General features: G+C 54.3%; 1 protein-coding gene across 3 annotated transcripts in view; it reads right to left on the reverse strand.

Annotated features, from left to right (window-relative positions):
- LOC121916734 (zinc finger protein 34-like) overlaps positions 1-3,644 on the reverse strand; it is a 9,070-nt gene extending 5,426 nt beyond the window's left edge. Inside the window, exons 1-2 of one of the 3 annotated variants that reach the window (XM_042442140.1) lie at positions 3,288-3,644; positions 304-474 (exon numbers count right to left, since the gene is read on the reverse strand). The gene's annotated coding sequence lies outside the window, so the exon portion shown is untranslated. Of the gene's footprint in view, positions 1-303; positions 2,119-3,287 lie in introns of all 3 variants that reach the window. The other 2 variants (XM_042442142.1, XM_042442141.1) reach the window with 2 other exon arrangements.
- Positions 3,645-10,011: the final 6,367 nt, after the last annotated feature.

Here is a 10,011-nt window from a genome sequence, read left to right on the forward strand (position 1 = left end):
CATCATCATCATCATCATCATCATCATCATCATCATCATCATCATCATCATCATCATCCTCACATTGCAGCACCAGTGAGAAAACAGCCCCTGCTCACAGGTTTACCATCGCCTACAGGGGTGAGGCAGGTGCGGCCCATGGGCCAAATGCGGCTCCCCAGAATGCCCCCCCCCAATTTGAGATACTTATGTGGCGAGGGAAAAGGGAATTAACACAAAAGGAAGAAGAGGAGATCTGGGAGGTCTACCCTGCAAGCTGGAGGTTTCATAGGCCTACTGACAAAAATGCACAACACATGGCACCTTTAAGAGGAGAGACCATTAGGTGGAAACAATCCTTGTGCACCGCTCAGGCTGCCTTGGCACCAGCGTCCTCTTGGGTAGGCATGGCTACAGGGGCCAGCAGGAAAGCGGGCACAACGAAGGCACGAACCTCTCTCTACCATCCAGAGAAAGGGCACCGTCTTGGCGTGCCTACATGGGCACAAGAAAGCCAAAGGTCTTTTTTCAGCACTAGCCAGCAACTTGAGAAGTTTTCGTTCAAACAAATGAATAAAACAAGAAGGTCTCCATCCTGGGAAGGGGAATGGCCGGACCAGCAGCTCACAGCAGCGTACTGTATGTGTTCAAGAGCCCTGGTGTCCGGCTCATTCATGCAAATTGTATGCAAAGAGCGTGAGCAATGTGCAGATCAAACATGCAAATAAGCCACATCCCTCTGGATCCGGATGCGTTTCCATGGCGGCCTCCTGCACTGAGCGAGCCGGCCATCGCTGTCCCAGTCTGATGCCGTGGGGCTCAGGAAGGGGCCCATTCAGACAGACTGGGTCCTTTGGGTGGCCTTTGTGCAGAAGAAGGGGCTGGACCCCTGCGGATCTGAGCATCCCCTTCCCAAGAAATCCCATCTGGCTCCAAGGCAGGGGTGGGAATCATGCAGCCTTCCTAGGCCTTAGAATCCTAGAATCATTGAGCTGGAAGAGACCCCGAGGGTCATCCAGTCCAACCCCATTCTGCCATGCAGGAAGACCCCATCCATCCTGCGGGGCTGTAACATCCAGCATTCCTCCCCACTGGCTGCACAGTCCAGCGATATCCCACCCTTCCTTTAAGGAAAGCTAGAATCTCCACCACGGATATAATCTGGAATTCTTCCAACAAGCCTTATTTTTGCGCACGACTGCTGGGTTTTGCATAGAAAACAGCCATCTTCCATACAAAACGCATGCACATGTACCCTCCACATGCAAAAAAAATGCTCTTTTGGCTGAAGTGCCAGCCCCCAGGGGCATCATCCAGAGGGTGCGGACTGCACCGGGTGACATCCAAGAAGGGGGCGCACACCCAGTGGGACTGGCACGGCTGCTTGGTATGTGAGAAAGGTGTCCTCTTTACCATGGGAAGCCCAACCATTCCACTTGCTCCCCAAGCCAGTTCAAAGGAGGCCAGCATCCCACAATCCCAACTCCCTGACAGAGAACTGGGACCGGCTCTGGGGCAAACTGGCCTGACTGGTTTCCTGCCCCTTTCCTATGCCTCCGCCCAGCGCAGGGCTCCCATTCTGACTATGTGCTCAATATGCACACATGGAAATGTGTGAATGCATGCAAATGAGGAGCGCCTCCTTGCTCTGCTTCTCTCGCTTTCTCTGGACAAAGTGGCAAGCCTTCGTGTGAGAGAATGGGTTCTTTTAACAACAGGCATATATTTAAATGAATTAACCGAGGCAAGGCATCCATGGCTGAGACGCTTCATCCTCTTTTGGGGACAGGCTGCCCAAAAGACCTTCTGGGTACTAAACCTGCCCCTGATCTTAAAGAGCTTTCTGCAGAAGGAAATGCTGACATGCCTAGAGTTTTCTTAAGCAAGGGACCCTTAAGCAGAGTTCCTGCCTCTGAGAATATGGCCTACAGTGCCTGGGATCCGTGGGTGGCTCCCATCCAGGTCCTAACCAGGGCCAACACGGCTTAGTTCCCAAGATCAGAGGGGCCTTTCGGGGATGGTGGCCCTGCTGCGCAAAGCTGCCACAAAGCAACCTGGGTCCTTCCAGCGGGTGTTCAGCCCCAATGCCCATAAGTCCCATTGGCCATGAGGGCTGAGAGTTGTTGTCGCCTTGAGTCCCTGTATTGGGAGAAAGGCGGGATGTAAGGAAATAATAGCAATAATAATAATACTCCAAAATGCCCAGTCCTGAGCCCCTCCTGTATGGCAAACCATGTCATCCTCCAGAGGTCCTTGGCCTGCAGTTCTCAGCATGCCTCCCCATTGATCCTGCTGGCTGGAGCTGTTGGGAGTTGTAGTTCAGCAGTATTCTTCCTACCTTGCCATCTGGGAGCCTAGGGTTCAGTTCTTTCTCTCAGCCCCACGGGCTTCATTCTCAACCACGGTTCCTGCCACGCTGCCCATCTCACGTAGTTGGCACAAAGCTGGGAGCTGGTTGGCTTTGTACCCATTACACAGGAAGGACAAGAAAAGAAGGGCAGCATTTTGCCACCACTTTCTGAACATCCCGAGCGGAGCGTGTCGCAAGGCTCTGGGAACTCTACAACAACCTTGCAAAGTGGGCCAACATGAGTGTAGTGGAGTCTCCTTCCTTAGAGGTCTTTAAGCAGAGGCTGGATGGCCATCTGTCAATGGGGATGCTTTGATTGAGAGTTCCTGCATGGCAGAAGAAGGGGGTTGGACTGGATCTGGGCCCTTCTGGTCTCTTCCAACTCTACGATTCTATGATCCCCTTATGGCCAAGAGAGAGAGGCGGGGGGGGGGGGAGTCCGGATCCCTGGCCTTCGCCTGCCCTGGGGATGAGCCCTCAACCTTGCCTTTCGTGATACTGCAACTCCCAGCAGCCACAGAGATTGGAAAACTAGGCACACAGCCATTCCTGGACACAGACACAGGTCCAGTTGAGGAAGGGAAGGGAGGGAGGGGGACCTTGGGAGTTATGATGATGATTGATTGATTGACTGATTGATTGATTTCTATCTGGCCCTCCAAGAGGAGGGAGGCACCTGGGGGGGCCAGATGGGGCTGGCCTGGCCCCTGGATCCCCCTCCTCCTCTCCCGCTCCAAAGAGGGGGGTCCCCATGGATGGCCCCCAGAGATTTTGGGGACCCCCCAGGAGGACCCTTTGGGGCTAGAGAGGAGGGCAAAGTCCCCTTGGGAGCCGCCAGCCAGGTGCCCCTCTCGTGGCTCCAAAATCTCCCCCCAAGTGGCCCTCAACTCCTCCTCCCTCCTAGGGGGAACTACAACTCCCCTCTCCCCTCCCTCCCCTTCTTTGAGGGCCTCCTTACCTCCATGGCTCCACTCTCTCAGCCGCCCGCTCCGGACCTGGGTGCGAATCCAGCCGCTTGGAGGGAGGAGGCGGAGGAGGCGGCCCGGCTTCAGCCTCTGGCTCGGCTTGGCTCTCCGCTCAGGCGGGCTCCCTCCCGGGAGGCTCCCCGGTCAACCAAGGGCCCTCCTCCAGGCAGCCCGGCCCGGCCCTCTCCTCTCCTGCTGCAGGGACTCCAGGGGCTCTCGCCGCCAAGGCTCTTGGCCGGGGCTAAGCAGGGCCCGCCCTGGATGGCCCTCGGAGGGGAGACCGAGGCCGAGCCAGGCAGAGAGGCCCAGCGGAGGGAAGGCAGGCGGGCGGCAGGCAGCTCCTTCTCCGGGTTTTCCCTGGCGCTGCTCCGGTGACGCGGCAGTGACGTCGCCCGGCCCCGCCCACCTGCCTCCGAACCCCTTTCTCTTGGCCAGGCCAGCTCCCAGCATCCCCCAGTGGCTGGGTCGGGGGCATTCTGGGAGGCAGCAGCCCTCCTTTAGAGGGAGAGCTCTAGTCCCACTACGGGCCACGCCTTGCCTTCCCAAGCCCCGGCCGGGATCTGTAGTTCTGCCTCCTCCCCAGGGAGGAAGGCATGGCACTGCCAAGGGGCACAATCCCCGCAGGGCAGAGGGGACCCCAGCCCTTCAGCCTTCCCCATCGGAGGAGCTCTAGTGGCCCCCAACTACATATCCCAGACCCCCCCCTTCTTGACATGGGGCCCTGGGAGTGGTGCCCCCGTGCTTGGCTGGACCCTCCCTGGCACAGAGGGCCAGCCTTCCAAAGGAGGAGACTCCCTCGAGCAGCCCTTACTCTCAGGAAGGCCTCCCTAAAGCTAGAGCAAAAGGCCCTCCTTCCGAAGCTCAGGCCAAGCGGGGATGCCTGGGCTGGGGATAACATCTTTGTGGGCGGAGCTCCAATTGAGTTGTGTGAGGCAGGGGAGGTATGGTGTGGGAGAAGGGACTTGCGTTCAGGGAAGGCGAGATCGATGCATCATATCTATCTCGCCTTTCCTGTCCCCCTCCCAACCTGAAGGACCTGAGGTCCTCCAACCGTGCCACAAAACCCTGTCGCTGCTCCTGTGCAATGCCAGGTCTCTAACAACAGACCACATCCTCCAGGATCTGTGTGAGGACTCTAAGTGTGACCTGGCTTGCATTACCGAGACCTGGCTGGGGCCTGAAGGGGCGCTGTGTGGGCTCAGGCCCTGCCTGCTGGGTACTCGGTGAAGGACCAGCGCAGGTTAGTTGGGCGGGGTGTGTGTGTGGCCTTGATACATGGAACACGTGTCCCTCACCAGGAACCACATCCGACAGACCCCTACATCGAGTGTATTACCGACCCTAAAGGCTAGGGACAGTAGGGATTCTGTTAGTGTATTGGCCCACCCCGTGCATAGCGGACTCCTTAACGAGCTGACACAGCTTGTCGTGAGCTGATGCTGGAGACGCCCAGGCTTCTTGTCCTGGGCGACTTCACATCTCCCTCACGGACAGCTATGTTCCATCCGGTGCGCTCGGGAATTCAGGGTACCATGGCGGCCATGGGCCTGTCCCAGCTGATACAGGGTCCTACGCATGTGCGGGTAATACTCTCGATTGGTCTTCTGTTCGGAGACGGAAGATCCGTGGGTGGAAAAGCTAATGTTTCCCCCCTGTCATGGACGGATCACCTCCTGGTAGAGGTGAAAATCAAGCTTCTACCCAGATCCCCCCCGGGGGTGGTGGACCTATAGGATGGTCCACCCTCAGAGCTGATGGAACCTGAGAGGTTCCAAGAAGCCTTAGAGGGGCTCACGTGTGGAAATGACGGCGACTCTGTTGATGCCCTCACGGTATTGGAATACCGGTCTTTCCAGGGCTATACACAGGATCGCTCCCAAGCGCCTCCTCAGGCCCGCTTCCAAACGTAAGCCCTGGTATACGGAAGATCTCCGGGCAAGGAAGCGGGTTCTGCGACGGCTAGAGTACCGTTGGCGGAAACACCTTCGCTTAGACGACAAGGCTCTCCTAGACCAACTGTTAAAGGACTACGGAGAGGCAATACGAGCAACAAAGAACTCGTTCTATGGTGCTCGTATTGCGTCCTCGAGTCGGTCCGGCAGAGTGTTTCAGGGTGGTCAGGGAGCTAACTCACTCCCTCCGCCCTGAACCAGACTTGAACTTCTAAGGCCTGCTGTGACTTGTTTAACGACTTTTCGCGGATAAAACCTCTCGTATAAGTGAAGGTCTGAACGCCGACATTTTAGCAGAACCTAGGGTAGAAGTGTCCAGAGCCCCGGGGACTATGTTAAACTGGAATCAGTTTGAGTTGGTGAGTACCGAGGATTGGACAAGATCCTCGGAAGTGTTCGGAAAACAACCTGCTCTCTTGATCCCTGTCCCTCGTGGTAGCGGCCCAGGGGGACGGTGGTAACATCGTTGTTAGCCGGATAGTTAATACATCTCTGAGGGACGGGCTATTCCATCTCCATAAATTGGCCATTGTTAAACATTCTTAAAAAAGCCTCCTCGACCCCCTGTACATAATAATTATCGGCCTGTTTTCGCTGCTACCATTTTTGGAAAGGTGATCGAGAGGGCGGTTGCGATCCAGCTTCAGGCGGTCTTGGATGAAACGGATTATCTGGACCCATTTCAAACTGGCTTCTGGGCGGGTTACGGGGTTGAGACAGCCATGGTCGCCCTGGTCGATGATCTCCGTCTGAGCATCGACAGGGGAAGCGTGGTCCCTGCTGGTGCTCTTGGACATCTCAGCGGCTTTCGATACCAAGACCATGGTATCCTTCTGGGACGCCTGGCAGAGGTGGGAATCGGGGGCACTGCGCTTCAGTGGTTCCGGTCTACCCTCGTCCGGGGGTCCCAGATGGTGCAGCTGGGAGACGTGTGCTCTGACGAGAGGCCCCTAAAAACTGGGGTCCCTCAAGAGGCCATTCTGTCTCCCATGCATTAACATTTACATGAAACCGCTGGGAGAGATCATCCGGAGACATGGGGCGCGGGGTTATCAGTATGCTGATGACACCCAAATCATTTTCTCTATGTCTCCGACTGATGCAGTGACTGGGGATGGCGTCTCTCCTCTCGTGGCCGTCTAGAGTCAGTAATGGGCTGGATGAGGGAAAACCGACTCAATTGAATCCAGAGAAAACGGAGGTATAGTGATAGATTCTCCTGGTCCAGGAATGCGGTGGTTCCACCTTCCTGAACGGGGTCACGCTCCCTGTGAAGGACTCCGTGCGCAGTCTGGGGGTGCTTCTTGACTCGTCCTTCACTGACTGCTCAGGTGAATGCGACGGTCAAGAGAACCTGTTATCAGCTTCGGCGGATCCGCCAGCTGCGCCCATACCTGGCCCAGAGGGACCTAGAAACTGTTGTACATGCTCTAGTAACTTCGAGACTGGATTTTCTGCAATATACTCTACATGGGGCAACCCTTATACCAAACTCGGAAGCTGCAAATGATGCAGAATATGGCAGCCCGGCTGGCACTGGCGCGCCCAGGACCAGCCATATAACCCGGTTTTTAAAGGACCTCCATGGCTGCCCATTCGCTTCCGAGCCAATATAAGGTGTGGTTATTACCTATAAAGCCCTAATGGCTTGGGCCCAGGATACCTAAAGGACCGCCTCTCCCATATATTCCGCCTCGCACCCTCAGAACGTCTGGGCAGCAATTACTGAAGGTGCCTGGGGCAAGGTTGCCTCCACCACGCGAGGACATCTCCACGGCTGCCCCAGCCCTTTGGAACACGCTGCCCACTGAGCTCCGCTCATCTACCACCCTGGCCAATTCAGGAAGGACTTAAAAACCTTCCTGTTCCAACAGGCATTCCCCGAATAAAAATCTGTGGGCCTCCCTCCTCTTCCGTGGCCGGAGGTTGGCTATGGGCGTTTTACCTGTTATTTTGAATAATTGTGTATTGTATTGTTTTTTGTATTTAATCTTTGTGCTTGCTGTAGGATTGTTGCTGCTGTTTAACTTTACTGTAAGACGCCCTGATCGTAGGAAGGGCGGGATATAAATAAAAATTTTATTTATTTATTTTATTTTATTACATCACTTGCTGTAGAGCCAGTGCTGCTCGAAGCTTCCAGCGGGACAGAGGAGAGGAAGAAGGAGGAGGGGGACTGCCCCTCAAGGGGCTGCGGGAAAGGCGCTCTTCCCAGCGGCTGGTTTTCCTAAGGGTGGCCTGCCCAGCATTGATTCCCCTGGCTCTCTCCCTGCTTCAGTCAGGACGGGCGCTGGGTCCAAGCTTTGGGCCTTTGCCGGTTCAGGATACACCAACTTCTTAAGAGTCCAGAAACGTTTGCAGCACAGCAGACCCAGACACACAGCCCTGCTTTATTTATGAAGAAAGTTCAATGGAAAGCTACATTTCTCTGCTCCAAAAAAACGCAGCATACAAATACCTTCTAAAAAACCCCACCCCGTAATAATATACAAAAACAACAACCACAAAAGCACATTCTCAGAGCTGAAAGGGGCAGCAAAAAGGAAACACAACACAGATGTATCCGTAAGGAAATAAATGGGAGTTAGGTCAGCTTCAAGAGACAGGTGCCCAGGGCTGGGGGAAGGCAGAGGTCCCACTTGCCATGTGCTTGGACCAACACTGCAATCCAAGCGTCGTAAACATGTGACTCCACTGCCACATTGCAAAAATGCAACATAGCCCTGTTCGTGAGTTGCAAGGATGCACGCAAGGCACTTCTGAGGCACAGCCAGGCCCCTTGTAAATATAATATATATATATCTCAGAGCGACAACTTTTTAAACACTGGTCCTATCATATTGCAGATGAAGGCGACGATTTTGTAAAACAGTTGGAAACTGTTCCTGGAAGGCATGTTTCACGCCCAATGGCTTTAGGTTCAAACAAACGTGACAAGAAGAGGGAGGAAAGGCTCAGCCGAATGCAGTAAAGCAGCAGCAATCCTGTTCAAGTTACTTTCTTCATATGCATCTGTGTTCACTGAAGGCTACCTTCTGAACATCAGGGGAGACGTTTCAATCCCGGCTTCACGATCCGTTTCGAAACATGGGGCTCCCATAGTTTTGAGTCAAAACAGGAAAGCATTTGAAAGCTGTAATGCCAAAACAACAACCACCATTTTTTTACCAATGCCACCCATATTGTTGATACAGGGAGGAATCGGGGGTCTCATGAACCCTCCAAGCCTGCAACAGGCACTTTCCCCCATTCCAGCCCAGATCCCAGCTGCATCAAGCACTGACAACATGGCTTCCCTCTTGCTTGCTGTTTGACCCCGGGTCCCAGGCGGTTCACTTCCGGTTGCTGCTCCTGTGCGGGCAGAGAGGAGGAGAAGCCGCGGCCAGCTGCCTCTGAAAGAAAGGAAGACGGGTGCAGAGCACCAAGCCCATCGGCAAGAAGAGCTGGTTCTTGGATGCGTCTTGGATCCGCGGGGACCAGGGAAGGAGCCACTGTCTAATAAGATCAAGACAAAATGGGACAATTGGGGGAATTGCATTGGTGGCCGTGGATGACCTGAGAGAATTAGTTGTTAGGGGCCTAGTTCAACCCTGGCGGTGAGGGGAGGCTGGGCACCCCCGAAAAGAGCTGGCATGCGCTCAACTGTGGGCCATCTGCTGCGTCCATTGAGCACCAGGAACGTGGTCAGTGTTTGGTACCAAAGCAAGCCTTTGGGAAACCTTGGGGCTACAGCCAGTTCCTGAACAGATGCTTCATCCTGAAGATGGCTGAAAGGGGCGCCTACCTTGGTGCCACAGGTGTCGGGCAGATCTCCCCGGAAGCCGCCGAGGTTGTCCAGGCTGGCCACCGTAGGCCGCATTCTCTGCCCGCAGCTCTTGGATGCGACTCTGCAAGCGACGCAGCAGCTTTCGGGGGTGAAATGAGGGGGCTGGAAAACGCGGCTGTGGCATTGATCCACCGGAGCAACAAGGAGGGGGCCGGGGGTAACTCCCCTGTAAGAAAGGGAGCAAGGGATGGAAGAAACAACAACAGCAACAAGAGTGGCATGTCTTTTTCGTAAGAAAGGATAGGATATATATGCGTGTGTGGTTTTGACCAAAAGCATCCTTTTCCCAAGCTTTCCCCATAGCTAAAACCAGCCCTTGAATACAGTAACCATTTGGGTACACATTCTCTGTACGGTCTCTGTCTCCCTCCTCTTTTACCTTGAGAATGGTTGGATTTCGGACTCTGGCATCTCCTGGTCTCTGAGAAATTCCATGGCTTTATCCCTGGACCGGTGTCTGCAAAGGAAGCCCAACAAAGAGAAAATGCACTGAGAATGGTGCTGCTCAGCTGGAAAAATACAGGGGCTGAGATTTCAGGACTCAGATTTCAGACCCTGTGTCCAAGGTTGTGATGTAGCAATGAGACTTCAGGGACACATGTGCAGAGTTCCAGTACTCGCCAATTCTGCCAGACACCTGGCACTAAGCAGCTGGCTCTTCTGGGGCATGAAGTACACACCCACTGCTCAAGGTGTGCTCAGACAAGGATAAAACAAGATCAGCATAAACTTAATGGTATTTCAATTTTAAACACATGCACACACATGTAATTGAAAACCCACAAGAACACCCACAACTGAAAACGATATAAACGCCTTTACCGCTGGGCTTTCCTGCCTTTCCAGTGTATTATTAAAATGGTTTTGACAGTTTGAAAAAAGGACCCAAACTACTTTGTGAGGTTTGCTTTCAAAGTGAGATTTAAACAGCATTCCCGA

Source organism: Sceloporus undulatus, chromosome 10 (genome assembly GCF_019175285.1).
Source record: "Sceloporus undulatus isolate JIND9_A2432 ecotype Alabama chromosome 10, SceUnd_v1.1, whole genome shotgun sequence".
Lineage (NCBI taxonomy): Eukaryota > Metazoa > Chordata > Lepidosauria > Squamata > Phrynosomatidae > Sceloporus > Sceloporus undulatus.